This window comes from Carcharhinus amblyrhynchos, chromosome 2 (assembly GCF_965287045.1).
Source record: "Carcharhinus amblyrhynchos chromosome 2, sCarAmb.v2.hapA, whole genome shotgun sequence".
Taxonomy (NCBI): domain Eukaryota; kingdom Metazoa; phylum Chordata; class Chondrichthyes; order Carcharhiniformes; family Carcharhinidae; genus Carcharhinus; species Carcharhinus amblyrhynchos.
The window spans coordinates 143,661,056-143,677,313 of NC_137325.1; the positions used below are offsets into that span (position 1 = coordinate 143,661,056).

Consider the following 16,258-nt stretch of genomic DNA (forward strand, 5'->3'; position numbering starts at 1 on the left):
AGGTGTAGGGTGATGCGGCGGCGCGGGCTCGTTGGGCCGAAGGGCCTGTTTCCCGTGCTGGATTGTTCTTTGTTAGTACATCCCTGCTCTTGTATTCCAGCCCTCTCGACATAAATGCTAACATTGCATTTGCCTTCGTAACTACAAACTGAATCTGCATGTTAACCTTAAGAGAATCTTGAATAAGGACTGCCAAGTCCCTTTGTGTTTCTTATTTCCTCAGCATTTCCCCATTTAGAAAATAGTCTATACCTCCATTCCTCCTTCCAAAGTCCATAACCTCACACTTTACCACATTGTATTCCATCTGCCACTTCTTTGCCCACTCTCCTAACCTGTCCCAAGTCCTTCTGCGGTCCCTCTGCTTCCTCAATATCACCTGTCCCTCCACATATCTTTGTATTATCTGCAAACTTAGCAACACTGTCTTCAGTTCCTTCCTCGAAATTGTTAATATATATTGTGAAAACCTTTGGTCCCAGCACTGACCCCTGAGGTACGATGTCACTGTGAAAACATGGAGGAGTTGTTGCTGGTAATACTACGCCCATTCTCAGGAACAAAATACTCAGCAACAAAGGCACATTTAAGACAAATAACTAGATGCAGTAACAAACCCTATATCTTACCCTATCTCAAACTCAAAACAAATGAGTATGGATAACTTGCAGCACACTGAATTTAACATGCAATGAGTGGCATGGTGGCACAGTGGTTAGCACTGCCACCTCACAGTGCCAGGGCCCCGGGTTCAATTCCTAGTTTCAGTTCACTGTCTGTGCAGAGTCTGTACGTTCTCCCCGTCTCTGAGTGGGTTTCCTCCAGGTGGTCCGGATTCCTCCCATGGTCCTAAAGATGTGCTGGTTAGGTGCATTGACTGAAACAAGCGTCGGAGTGTGGTGACTAAGGATTTTCACAGTAAACTTCATTGCAGTGTTAATGTAAGCCGACTTGTGACACGAATAAATAAATCAATACCAAACCATGCTCATATTCGATCTTTTACCGCTTGAAACCACTCCTCCTTTCAATCCAATGTTACCAATCTTTGCTGTATAAAAATCAACTATAAACAACTGCATTCTTTAAAAGTACTTTGGCTATCTTTTCAAACTGACATTTCCCCTCAGCGGACAGGTTTCTGCTCCAGTTTCAATGACTAGCAGTACACAATATTATCATGCACACACTGTCTTACCGAGGCTACTCAAACTTCACCTAAATTTCAGCTGATCCAAAACCCATCTCGCACCTATCAGCCACGGCCTCAATGCTAGGCTGCTCCATGCAGGCTAGAATGAATACAGGACTAGAAATGTGCCCACAAAGTCTTCAAGGTACCACTGAAGAACCAACAACAATTTGCATTTATACAGCACCTTTGATGTTACACCCCTAAGCAATCCAAAAGAGGGCTACCAAAAATATCTGAGTACCGAGTCACATCAAGCAGGTATTAGGATTGAAGTTTAGTCACATGAAAACTTTACGTACCAGCCTATAGATGATGAGAAAGGTAGCGCGACAGCATGGGCGTGAGCTAAGAGGCAGCGCGAAAGCGAAAGGGAGCTAAAGAGAAAGAAAAGAGAGACTGAGATTTAACGAGGGAATTCCAGATCTCAGTGTGTAGACAGCTGAACGGAAGGCAAAAAAAAGGGCAAACCATGTTGGAGATGCACAAAAGATCACAACTTGAGGAACGTAAGTTGGTTGTCAGGCTGGAAAATGTTATAGAGATGGAGAGGGGCGAGGTTATGAAAAGAGGTGTACCTAAAAGGTGATCATTTTAAATTTATAACTGTTCTGGATTGGAGGTCAATGTAGCTCATCTAGCACGAGTGGACAGGTGAACAAACCTTGCTGCAAGTCATGCCATGCTTTGAATTAAGCTTACAAAGAATGATGGATAGAAGACCATATAGGACAGCACCAAAGTAGTCAAGTCAGATAGTCATCCTCTAATCCAAAAGGTGGGGAGCCAGTTTCCTTTCACTGTCCTTTCCTACAGTAGCTTTTCTGCTACATCCAGAGAGTGCCAAACAGTGCCCTGTATGCATACCTCTAACTGTCCATACGGCAAAAATCTAATCTCCACTAAGACAGCTTCACCAATATTTGTAACTCTAAGCAGCAAACTAAAGATGCTAAAACTTAAATACCAATTTATATCATACACACAGTTAATAACCACTTATGCATACTTATATTTCAACTCTCAATTAATAGTTGATGGTACCTTCATCACAGAATTCCAAAGCTCTCAACTATTTTATAACATTTAAAATATAACATATTGTCAGATGACAGCCAGTTTATTAATAAGAATTACTATAAAACTATTAGACGTAAAGGCTGATTGGCCTGAATGCTAAAGTCTTAAAATAAGTAGCTGAAGAGATGGTAGATCTATCAGTTACCCCAATATGTAGATTCTGAAAGGATCCAAGTAGATTGGAAAATAACTAACATTTATTCAAGGGGGAAAAAGAAAATAGGAAACTATAGGCTAGTTAGCCCAACATCTGTCATAGAAAAAAGGTGACTGAAATCCATTTTTAAGGGAGCAAATTATGTGATCAGGCAAAATCAGTCTGCCTTTGAAAAAGGGAAATTGTGTTTAACTAATTTATGAGAATGCTTTTGAGGATGTAACAAGCAAGGTTGTAAAAGGGAAGTTGTAGATGCCATGTACATGGAGTTCCAAAGTGAATTTGGTAAAATACCACATCACGGTTACTACATTAGGTAACAGAATGTGATGCAGGGCGCAACATATTAGTCTGGAAAGAGGCAGGTTACTGCAGATGCTGGAATCTGAAACAAAAACAGAAAATGCTGGAAAATCTCAACAGATCTGACAGCATCTGTGGACAGAGAACAGAGCTAACATCAGCTCTGTTCTCTCTCTTCACAGATGCTATCAGGCCTGCTGAGATTTTACAGCATTTTCTGCTTTTTTTGTAACATGAATAAAGAATTGGTGAACTAATAAAAAGCAAGCAGGAGTAGGGGCAAGTGGTCATTTTTAGGTTGGCAAACTGTAGCTAATGGAGCGCAACAAGGATCAGTGTTGTGGCCTGAACTGTTCACAATTCACATCATGACTTAGATGAAGGACAAAATGCATGGTAGTTAAATTTGCCAATCAAAAGTTATGTAGGAAAAAAATGTCGTCAAGAGTAGAATCTACAAAATGGGATACAGAAAAGTTGAGTGAGTGAGCAAAAGCTTTGGCAGATGGGATATAATGTATGAAAATGTGAACCTTTGAACTTGGGCAGGGAGAATGAAAAAACATTGCATCATGAAGAAAGACTGCATCAGCCTTTTGAACCCTCTTCCACTCTTCCTTCTCTTCTTAGGCAGTCCCTTGGATTTGAAGGTGATTTGCTTCAACACTGAAAAGGAGTTCTCAGGTGAATGAGGAGTCCAATACACAACTTACAGTCGCTGTCATAGGTGGGCAGATGATGGTCGGAGGAGCTGGTGGACTGGCAGCTAGCATTGCCACACGTTCCTTTTGCTGTTGATGCTTGGCTGCAGCTTGCTCTTGGCAATGAAACTCATTGTGTTCAACTCCTTCACAGATGCTTTTCCAGCACTTCAGTCAATCTTGGGCCAGGGGTTCCTAGGTTTTGATGGGGATGTTGCACTTTTTTCCAAGGAGGCATTGAGGGTATCTTTGAAGTTTCCTCTGCCCCCCTGGGGTTCACTGCCTTGCTGAAGCTCCAAGTAGAGTGTTTGCTTTGGAGTCTCATGTCAGGCATGTGGAAGATGTGGTCTGCCCAGTGGTGCTGATCAAGTGTGGTCAATGCTTCAATGCTGAGGATGTTGGCCTAAATGAGAACACTGACATTGGTGAGACTTTCCTGCCAATGGATTTGCAGGATCTTGCACAGCCAGGGCTGGTAGTAGGTATCATTACTGCTCTGTAGACCATAAACTTGGTGCTAGGTCTGAGGTCCTGGCCTTAAAATGCGCTTCCTGGTGTTGAAACTCATCATTGATGTCTTCCCTTGTTGATATTAGGCTCCCATGATGTGAAAGATAGTCCACTTTGTTCAAGGCCTCTTTGTAGATTTTGATAACCAGACAGCACTGTTGTGTGGTGGGCAGGTTTGTTGCGGACCTGTGTTACAGATGTTTAGTGTAAGGCCCATGCTCTCCTGTGCCTTAGTGAAGACACTGACGATCACTTGGACCACTACAAGTGTGCTCAGATGCAAATATTGTCTACATACCATGGTTCAATGACAGTGGATAGGATGACCTTGTTTCTGGCCTGCTGGTAGCAGAGGTTGAACAGATTCCCATTCGATCAGTTCATGGCTGATCCTCTATTTCAACACTTGCACTATCTTAATATCCATCGATGTTTTAAATATGTAGAAATCTATCAATCTTAGTCTTGCATATACTCGAGGACTGAGCCTCCTCAGCCTTCTGCGGCAGAGAGTTCCAAATACTTATCTGAGTGAAGAAATTTCTCCTCACTTCAGTCCTAAATGGCCTTCCCCTTATTAAGATTGTTCTATATCTCCCTCAACTCAATGGTATGAGGAGCCTGGGTGTCCTGGTACAGGAAGTGATTAGGAAGGCAAATGCCCTTTACTGCAAGGGGAATAGAATATAAAAGTAGTGAAGTTTTACCATTGCTGAACACAGCCTTGGTGAGGCCACATCTAAAGAACAGTGTACAGTTTTGTCTCCTGTTTTGAAATACATATAATCCTTCCTCAGATAAAGAGACCAAAACAGTACTCAATATTCTAGGTGCAGTCTCACCAAAGCTCTGTATAACTGGAGCAAGACACCTTTGCTTCTGTACTCAAATCCTTTCACTGTGAAGGCCAACATACCATTTGCCTTCTTCACCACCTGTTGCATCTACATGCTTACCTTTACGTTCATCCAAACTATGCTGTCCATACTGGATCCCACACCAAAACCAACTCACAAATTTCTTCTCCCAGGGAGTGGTGAGCCTGTGGGATTCTCTACGCAGAAAAAAAATGTGGAAAATTCCCTTTCGGCAATCAAAACCAGTCCAGCAGCCACAGTGACCATGATTGTTCTTAGTATTACATGCTGTGATTTCTGCCTCAACCAGGAACTGGCCCAGCTCCCTAATGCAAGCAGCGAATCAGCACTCACTACTCAGGCTGGCAACTTCTTCCTTTGGTTTACTATCTTCTGGGAAAAGAAGAACTGTGTGATATCTAGCCCATTTTGTTCTAGCATAATTTATATACATTACTCGCTGGTCTCCTCCCATCTACTTAAAATAATTTCAGTACAAACAAAATGGGAGATCATTCATTAGCTTATACACCTCTATCAGATTTACACATATTTAAATCAAACAAGGGATTGGTTAGCTCAGTTGGCTGATGTGTGATTCAGAATAATGCCAACAGCACAGGTTTGATTCCTGTTCTGACTGAGGTAGACTCAGGGGCCAGGTGAGAGGCAGTGACAAAACGCCACAGACGAAAAATGCAAGAAAAATGATTCAGGATGAAGCATCAGCAGACAATGAGCCAAGAAACTGTCTTTGGTAGGAGCACACATGAATGAATGGAAACAAAGAGATCCAGCTTTTTAAACCTGAGATTGTTCAAGCTGGATGTCATCTTAAGTCACCCAAGTAATTGTCCTTTGAACCTTTTCCAATTACTCTGCATCATCCATGAGGAGAACAAAAAAAAAACTGGAGCCAGTATTCTAAATGAGATTTGTGATAAATCTCACACAAAGGAAAATTATTTGTTTTCTTGCTGCATTGCAGATTAGTACCCTTTTTGTTTTGGCTATCACTTAATCATCACTTGTGATTTGTTCATCATGCCTATGTGAATAATGTATTTATCAAAGTTAAATATCAAACTGCAGTCTCCTCCCCCAAAGCATTGTGATCCACTTATCCAAGTTTACTCTCAACCTCAGTACTAACCTGCACACAAAGAAGCAATCATACTGGATATAAATATTGCAGCCCATTGCCCAACTCCTACATCCAGATCATAACCAAGGCATTAGACTCATTTGGAAAGCCAGTGCAGACACAATAGGCCAAATACCTCACCTTCTGCGCTATAACAATGCTGTGATTACTGAAGATGGTAAATAACAATGGCCACTACACAGATCCCTATTGGACTCTAATGGTGCCTGGTCTTCCATCTAGACCCCTGATCATGAATGATCAGTTTTTGCACTTGATGAAGCAGCCAATTCTTACTCCACTGTGGCAAGTTAAAAGTGAAAGGATTCAGCTGCTGTCTGACGTTTTACTATGTTGGGATTCACTTCTTCACAGAACAGTCAAGTCCTATGGGGAACTCATTTCACTTCATTATTGTAAGCCGTGTGTGCCACTGTTGGTGGCTCAAGATCCCAAATTAGTGAAAGTTTGCCTGTCCTGGAAAACTGCCACCAAATTAGAACATCTTCTGTTGAAACAATTCATCAGGCAGGCTGTTGGTTCTAATTTTCAACCAATTAAGACCGCTTTTTTTAAAAAAAACACAGGTTCCTCAGAAAGGTAGTTAATACCTAGAAGCTATTTTTATTAACAGCAGATAGCTTGGTAGACCTATAAAGTAAAAACTGTTGTATTAAGCCTTCACTATTAATTAAAAGCAGCAAGGGTTTGAAGTTGTTTTGCAGCCTTTGTGGTGGCAATTGGGGTTAGTGTGGGGAATGAGTGAATGGCTCTCTCTGATTTTTCACATCTGTGACAGGGTTGAAGTTTGAGGCAACATTAAAAATGATCATCTTGATGAGTTTTGAGAGTACTGCATTCTGTGGCAGATGGAAAAAGGCAGAGCAGTCACAGTGAGAGGTCTGTGGCAGCTGGGCACCATTAGTATGTGGTGGGAAATTAGTGACAGTATGCAAAACCATTGGCAAATCTGTAAACAAATAGATCTGATATTTAAAATATCTTGTTGACAGAGTATAGTCAATCCTGCAGTGATATTTTAATGTGATAAGAAACAGGGGGAGTGGAGATTATATCTTCCCCTCCATTGTCACATTCTCTTCCTTACACACTAAGATGGTTTCAAACAAACTCATCAATTGCTCCTTCAGCATACAGCTCTTGACCTTGTGATGTGCCAGTCTGCATCATTCAGTTGTGGACAACTCTTCGCACTGGAAAACCATAAAGTCAGACCAAAGAACATCTTTCACCAAGTTGACTTTTCTCCAGCAGCAGTTGGTGTGTGTACCTGAAAACCAGCCCGTAGAGGACAAAGTCCTGTGTCACAGGGCTGTTTAGGATGAACTTTGACAAAACCAGTGTGCCTCTTTCCAGAGATTCTTTGCAAAGGAACACTCCCGAATAAGGTGGACAACCATTTCTTCTTCACCATAGCCACCTCAAGAGCAACATGCAGAGGGGTGAAAGTCTGGGAACTCAGGAAGAATCTGATGGGGTGTGTCTTTCTCACGACCAGCCAATCTATATTTAGGTGCCCATTTGAAATGTCTGGTAATGAAGCATTCTGACAAATTATTTTTGACAGTCTGCTTAGGGAACCATCCAACAGACAGCGGTAGACAGAGGGGAATGGGTGGATGTGGTGTTTCTAGATTTTAAAAGGCGTTTGATAAGGTGCCTCATAAAAGGCTGCTAGAGAAGGTTAGAGTGCACGGAGTTGGGGGTAAGGTGTTAGCGTGGATAGAGGATTGGCTGTCTAATAGGAAGCAAAGAGTTGGTATCAATGGGTGCTGTTCGTTGGCGGCTGGTGACTAGTGGAGTGCCGCAGGGATCGGTGCTGGGGCCTCAGCTATTTACCATTTATATAGATGATCTGGAAGAGAGGGCTGAGCGCAGGGTGACGAAATTTGCTGATGTCACGAAATGAGTGGAAAAGCAAATTGCGTGGAGGGTGTGGAAAGTCTGCAGAGAGATCTGGATAGGCTGAGCGAGTGGGCGAGGACCTGGCAGATGGAGTACAATGTTAGCAAATGTGAGGTTATCCACTTTGGCAGGAATAATAGTAGGAGGGGTTATTATTTAAAAGGCGAAAAGCTCCAACATGCGACAGTGCAGAGGGACCTGGGAGTCCTTGTGCACTAGTCGCAAAAACCCAGTCTGCAGGTGCAGCAGGTGATCAAGAAGGCAAATGGAATGTTGGCCTTTATAGCGAGAGGATAGAATGTAAAAGCAGGCAGGTCTTGCTGCAACTGTACAGGGCACTGGTGAGGCCGCAGCTGGAGTACTGTGTGTAGTTTTGGTCGCCGCGCTTGCGCAAGGATATTTTGGCCTTGGAGGGAGTGCAGAGGAGGTTCACTAGGCTGATACTGGAAATGAGGGGGTTGGCCTATGACGAGAGACTAAATAGACTGGGTCTGTATTCGTTGGAGTTTAGATGGATGAGGGGGGATCTTATAGAGACTTACAAGATAATGAAGGGGATGGATAGGGTAGAGGTAGAGGGATTCTTCCTGCTTAGAAAGAATAGCAGGACTAGAGGACACAGCCTCAAGATAAGGAGGGGCAGTTTATATCAGAGTTGAGGAGGAACTTCTTCACTCAAAGGGTGGTGAATCTCTGGAATTCTCTGCCCGTTGAAGTGGTGGAGGCTACCTCGCTAAATATATTTAAGACGCGGGTAGACAGGTTTCTGATAGACAGGGGAATTAAGGGTTATGGGGAGAAAGAGGGAAAGTGGAACTGATCCACTTCAGGTCAGCCATGATCTTATTGAATGGCGGGGCAGGCTCGAAGGGCTAGACGGCCTACTCCTGCTTATGTTCTTATGTACTTAACAGAATCCACCAGATCCACTACAGAGGCGCAAGTGCAAAAGGCCACCATCCAAGACCTTTCAGCCATTGCACATCGAGAGATTAAAAACTGTTTTGAACCCCTCTGGCTGACATATACTGTAAATGCCAAGGGCTCTGAAATTGTATCGAGGCGCCTCGGAATGGAACATGCTATATGGAGAAATGTGTGTTCTATTGCACTTCTTGTAATATTCAATTTGAAATGTTGACACATTTTATGAATTAATTATATTTGTGGAAAGAAACTCATTAAATCATTCTCTACTCTGGGCAAAGGACACAGCATTACGTGGAATTTGCTAACACATGAAAAAGTTAAGGCAATAAGCACAGATAAAGGAAAGCTAGAAAAAACACAATGGACGTAGGGAATTGAAGGATATGTTAATTTTTTTTATTCATTTGTGGGACATGGCCAGCTTTTATTGTCCATTGTTGGTTGCCCTCGAGAAGGTGGTTGTAAGCTGCCTTCTTGTCTCAATTTGACTCAATCTGCCTTCCTAACAGTGCGAGAGGAAGAATCAAGGTGGTGATTGTGTAACATTTGTGTGGTAGACCAATACTGCCAACTGGCCTGTTACTGTCCTGTCTGTAGCACTGGGAAGATAGAGGTGAAGGGCTTTGCTTAGATTTTCCTTTCCATCTGTTCAAAAATACTAAAACCAATCTAAGAATCTGAAAGCACAAATGCAAGACCCAATCATGAGTTTTGGACTTGCAACTGTACTCCGAATGCTAAAAAAAGTTATATCAAACAATAAACAAAAACAAATTAGGTCCCTTTTCTTTTGAAGACTGAAGGGCAGGAATGAGAAGAGGTTGAGTAATATTTTTAAAATGATGAAATATTTTGATAGAGTAAATACAAAGTTTTTCCACATGTGGGAAGGAGCAAAACTAAAGACCACCAATATAAAATAGTCACCAAGAAATCAATAGAGAAATTTAAAAACAAACTTCTTGACCCAGAGTAGTTGAGATCAAGGGAAGTTGAATAAACACCCCACATCTCAGGATGACCTTCCCTACTATCAAACTAAGCATGCAGCAAGACCATGAAAGAAGAGGCCTGGCAACCATTGACTTATATCAAAAGCAGCACATGGGGCCAGCAGCAGCATGTCAACTACAGAAGTTCAAGACTGCAGTCCACCTACCCACTCTCAAGGGCAACCAGGAGTGGGCAATAAACGTCAGCTTTGCTAGTGAAACCCATATTCCAATAACTTAGTTTTAAAATATTCAAGTCAAAAGACCCATTTATTAAACACTGAAATAGTGAACTGTAGGCATCAGGTGTTTTTTTACACTGAGATACTCAAGTAATGGTTGAAAAGACAGGATAAATCAAAAGGCAATGTTTAAGCTATTAGGCTACAAGGAAAAGGAAAAGGTGAAGGAAATAAGGAGTTAAACACTTTTAAGACAAGGCTGAACTTAACACACATTGTGTGAAAGGAGGGAAACACTGAAGTAGTAGATCTGTAACTTAAGAGGAACCAGGGAGTCAAGTTCAGCATGCATGGGCCACTGTGGTATTTATAAATAAGTGAGACAGTTTAAAAGGGAATGAACTAAAGCCTGCAGCTTACATGTAAGAGGATAGTTAGGCTAGACAGATATGGCTCATCATCCAGACAAAAATCTACATCCCATCATTACAATGTCCAAATATTATAATTCAAACATTTCTGCCTCACTACACTACCAGCCTGCTAGACCGGTGACTCGTTGCACAAAGAAATCCTGACATCAATCCTAAATGTGCCATTTATTGGTTTGAATGTGTCCATTGTCCCAACACCACTTTACTGAAGCAAGCTCCAGATAGGCTAACTGCTTTACATACCTCTGTAAGATCCTCTCCTCCTCACCCCCTCTCTATACTAAAAGTAATTCTTTCATCACAATTCAGTTCTCTGACATTAAGAAGCTGTCTCATAGGTCAAGGACCATCTGATCAAAGCAAAAGATTTCGAACATCATTGTATAAATTAATACTCTTACCAATATGGCAACACAACTCAGTCGGCGGGTGACACGGTGGCCAGGGACCTGAGTTCAATTCCTAACTTGGATCACTGTCTGTGTGGAGTCTACATGTTCTCCCTGTATCTCCATGGGTTTCCTCCCGGTGCTCCGGTTTCCTCCCACAGTCCAAAAGATGTGTTAGTTAGGTGCACTGGCCGTGCTAAAACTCTCCCTCAGTGTACCTCAACAGGCGTGAGAGTGTGGCAAATAGGGGATTTTCACAGTAACGTCATTGCAATGTTAATGTAAGCCAAATAAATAAACTTAAAAAACTTAAACTTAACTTAGATGACACACTTCAACCATAGTTTCAGATAACTGTACATATTAAGTACCAAGTCTACCAACAGCCATACAACCCTTTCACTCTTCAGAATTAGTTATTTTGACACAAAACATGACACATCTTTTCATTATTCTTTTTATCTGTAACATCTTATATTTGTTGGTGTTAAATTTAGACTGCCATTTATTAGCACATTTAGATTTTTATCAGTCCTATTTTGCAGCTGCCTGGTTTCCTCTTCAAGCTTGAGTAGCTCATAACTTTATTATCATCCATGATTCTAACCAGTTTATAACATCAATCTGAATCCAGGTCATTCATTGTTCAGTTTGCAGGAAAATGAGTTCCAACATGAATCCCACAGGCAGTCTCACTTGGTATGACTCCCAACCAACCTCCACTTGGACGTCATTCTCAACTTTTTGCTCCTTCCTATACTACTGTTGAGGAACAGTGTATTAAGGTGATGGGTGACTCTCACTAGGTAGGTAAGCAGCCTTAGATACATTTGTATTTTACAGACAGTTAAAAATAACCAAGTAGAAATTCAAGGACCGAAAAAGGGATCTAGAGAGAATATTCCTCTAATTTATTACCCCTCCCTTTAAGTATTCCTAACAGTGATCAGACTTCTTACTATTTTCTTTCTTTCAGTTTCTTTCTGGTTGTATCACAGCTTGGTATATCTCCTGCTCTGCCCAAGACCGCAAAGAACTACAAAAGATTGTAAGCATAGCCCAGTCCATCACGCAAATCTCCCATCCATTGACTCTGTTTATACTTGCCACTGCCTCAGCAAAGCAGCCAGCAATAATTAAGGACCCCACGCATTCTCTTCCACCTTCTTCCTTTGGGAAAAAAAAATAAAAGTCTGAGGTCATGTACCAACCAACTCAAGAACAACTTCTTCCCTGCTGCTGTCAGACTTTTGAGTGGGCATGCCTTGCATTAAGCTGCTCTTTCTTCATACCATAGCTTTGACCATAACACTACATTCCGCACTCTCTCGTTTCCTTCTCTATGAATGGTATTCTTTGTCTGTATAGTACGCAAGAAACAATACTTTTCACTGTATGTTAATACATGTGACAATAAGAAATCAAATCAAATACAAGGCGATTCTACCAGCTTGTGCTAAACACCCGCAGCATCTTATACTTTATTAAAAAAAGAAAGTTTACTCCCTATTGAAAATCAGATGGTACAATACGCAACTTTTCACATCCAATTCCCACTTCTCTCTCAAACAAAAGGAGTTTGAAATATCAATAAATAGTTCCTGCCAGTGACCAGGTGCAATGGCAATCCAAATACATTCTGCCAGTAGTTGCACAGAGCTGGTAGCCTGCAGACTCACAATCTGCACAGTTAAGTCAGGCGCTGCCACCCTCACCAACAGAAAGTCACACCTCGGTACTAATCAACTGGATACAGTGACACTGACATCCTGTCTATTCGTTCGCCCTGGGGAGACTACATCCTGAGGTTAAAACTGAAAAGGAAAAATAGACATAAATAAAACGGATAAACAATGAAACTGAAAAACTACACCCTCACAGTTTGCAATTTTTTTTTAAATTTCTTGACTGCACAGTCTTTTAACTTGCACCAAATTCACTGCATAACATTATATTTGGTCACTGTAAAAAGGCCTGTTTACAATCACCTTTCATCTCCTGTCACGATCTGAAAAGAAAAATTGAACTAACATTACAACTCATGGATGGGAGTTGCGGGAGGGGCTGAAACACAGGATGGCACATTCAGACCTTGAAATTCTTGCTGAATAAGGTGACCTCTTCTGAGAAGAGGCTGGATGCTGGAGGCGATTTCTTCACACACATTTGATATCAGATAAGATGATGCTGAAAAATATGGAGGACAGTAAAGGACCATTTCCACTGGTTGCAAATCCATAACCAGAAGGCAGGTTGAAGATCACCACTCAAAGAAGGAAGGGCGAGGTTAAAGGATGAACCATCAAAGGTTGTTAGGATAAAAAAATGCCCTACCAAAGGCAGTAGTGAAAATAGAATGTACAATTAAACTGAAAATGGATACAGACTAACTATACACACAAAGTTATAATAATCCTGGTACATGCTATAGTAGGAAAATTGACACTTTTTCCGTGTGGGAGAAGAGTAACCGACCCCAAAAGATAGAGAAGGGTGGTTGAGAAAGGCAAAGGAGGGTGCTGGGGAAGGTGGAGAGGGGTGCTGGTTGGTAGGGGTGGGGGGGATGGGAATTAGGGGGGACAATGTCAATGGACAACCTGGACTTTTATTACCTATCATTTTTATAAGTTTGTATGAATAAATGGGAGAATACAGCACCTTAATGTCTCCTTGTTTCCATTGACTGTTCACCATCACTTTATCATGCAGAACAAGAATGGGCTATAAATACCTAGAATTATAAAATTATTCACCACTGCAGATATGAATCTAGATTCTGAATTTATCCAGAAAGCTAAATCTTCTGCGATTAAATGCTGCTAGCAAAATGAGAAAAATGTTTTTTCGATTTTACTTGCAAGGTATCAGGTACAGGTCCAAATATATTTCCTGAAACATCTTTCACTGGAAGTAAAAGCAGGAAGGAAAATCATCCCAAAATCCCCACTGCTAATTACCGTCCAGTGGGAGATGCAGAGGTGTGGACATCAGCTGGAGATAGCATCAAGCTCAGCCTAATAGTCAGCCAGTAAACACTATAAACAAAAATCCATACTCTTCGAGAGACGATTCCAGATATCCTGGAGTGCAGAGAAGTTTTCTGACAGCAGGTTCAAACCTGAGCATTATTAGTTTGCATCCTGCAGATATCGCTCATCTTGCAATAGCCCTCCCCCTCAGCTCAGCATCTCACACATCTTAAAAAAGAATCTCTAATTCACCTCCTTTTCAGGTTGAAAACTGACGAGTTTCGAGCAAATCCTTAGAAATCTGTGTTGAAATGAGGTTCCAGATACACCATACTTTACTGCATTGCTTCCAGGAGTTTGAATGTTGCTCAGGTCACTAAGTCATAAGGGGATTCATCTGAGGTTTGATCAGATATTATAATAGCTTCAAGATGATGCCACCAGACTTCTACCAGTTCAGCAAATTTCATCAGGATTGTTTGATCTGGAATTTGAGACTAGGTACAGTTGCTCAGTCTGCACCTCCTCCCAAACCTTTTCTAATTCCTCCCTGCAACAGAATTATGTCTCCCATTTTTAAGTGCCTTAGTCAATTCACTTGCAAAATGCATGTACCTCCTGATAAAGGTGCCACAACAGATTGTGAGCAAAGTTATCACTGGTGGAATACAGGGAACAGTGGGTACAAACTACAGTGACAAGAAACAAAACAGTAACAAACAGTTCCAATAACCAAATGGCTTATAACCATTCTATGATTCCTTCTGAGGCTCCTCAGCTGGTTCATCACTCAAATATCCCTCTGCTCAGCTTCTCAGCCTTTTGGCTAAGATCAAGTGTAGTATCGACATGCTATGCTTGGTTGAAGTCATTAGGTTACATTTCAGCTTCATTTGAAGCAATTTTTAAAAGTGGCATCTCAGCCATTTGGTTGAAATGCAAATGAGATCAAGCCTTGGAAGTGGAGTTATGCCTACTCCAATCAGCTTGGATCATGTAGATCAAGCCCAAGACAGGATGTGAGGGCCTTGTCCCGTCAGCTTGGATCAGGAATGTCTCAGCTTGTTGGACTTGATTTGATTGAATTGGGATTTAAAAAAAAACAACAAAATACTTTTTAATTCATTAAAGGGATATGGGCTTCATTGGCTTGACCAATATTTATTGCCTATACCTAAGTGCCCTTGAGATGGTGGTATGAGCTGCCTTCTTGAACTGCTGCAGTTCATGTCGTGTATGTACACCAACAGCACTGTTAGAGAAGGAATTCCAGGAAAGAGCAAAGAGGAGTGGGACTAACCAAATAGCTCTTTCATAGAACCAGCATTTTCACAGTGGACCAAATGGTCACCGAATATGGTCTGCTGTCCTAGAGTTAAGGGGATGTAAGGAAAAACTTTTTTATCCAGAGGGTGGTGATGGTCTGGAATGCGCTGTCTGGGAGGCAGGTTGCCTCACATCCTTCAAAAAGTATCTGGATGAGCACTTGGCACATCGTAACATTCAGGCTATGGACCAAGTGCTGGCAGATTGGATTAGATGGGAATGCAGGTGTTTCTAAGGTGTTGGAGCAGACTTGATGGGCCGAAGGGCCTCTTCTGCGCTGTATCATTCTATAAGTCATAGAATCATAAAGAAATGCTCAGCATATCACATACTTTTTGTTTAAATGTTTGACTGAAGTTTTTAAATTGATACTGACCAATGGAAGTTATGCCAAAAGCAGCCATGTTTTGGAAGAGTTCAAAAACTGAGATGGTCAGACATGTTAAAAGTGGATAAATAAACAGAATAAGGCGCAAACCAGACAGATGCTGGTTTTCAAATGGATTCCATCCTGTATTAGAATATGCAAACCATTCAAGTTTTGTGTGCACTGTATAGCCTTGTATAAGGAGATGGAGGAAGGTGCAACACTTTACTACACTGAGCATCTGTATTCTCAAACAAATTAAAAATTCAAAGCAGGTGTTTTTTTTTTAAAATCGGCATTTCCGCAGATAGGAATCAGCTGGAGCCTAGAAACGACTGCCTCTTGGATCTGCAAATGCAAAGCTGGATCCTCCAAAAGGAGGAAACCTTTGAGGTAACATCATGCCCTCAATGAAGGCCAACACTGAACAGGCAAATATATTCCTCCACAATGAAGTGTTTGTTACAAAATATCAATAATATTTGATGTTTGAATGCTGCTTTTGAATACGACTGTCTGGATACACAGTCCCCACACAGTTTATACTTTGAATATACACAGGAAAGTCAAACTTTTCCATTTCAACTTTTAAAAAAATTACTGTATACAGATAAAAACAAATATTTTCAAATGCTTCACTGGCAGATGTAGCAAGCCCATCTGTCTGCTGGATTTATTCAAGGTGCTGAAATCACATATTCAGAACCCAGCCCAAGCCACCATATAATTCGGTTCAGGCCCATGCACTTTGAAAGTATACAACCACATCCACACCACCCCTTCCCCCCACTAACACTGG

At 41.5% G+C, this 16,258-nt stretch overlaps 1 protein-coding gene and 1 non-coding gene across 4 annotated transcripts in view; one reads left to right on the top strand and one right to left on the bottom strand.

The window, feature by feature from the left end:
* ctdspla (CTD (carboxy-terminal domain, RNA polymerase II, polypeptide A) small phosphatase-like a) overlaps positions 1-16,258 on the bottom strand; it is a 193,468-nt gene that overhangs the window by 142,267 nt on the left and 34,943 nt on the right. The window lies entirely within an intron of this gene.
* On the top strand, positions 14,573-14,771 carry LOC145362272 (U2 spliceosomal RNA). Its single transcript, XR_013889967.1, has one exon. It is a non-coding gene; the product is annotated as a U2 spliceosomal RNA (small nuclear RNA).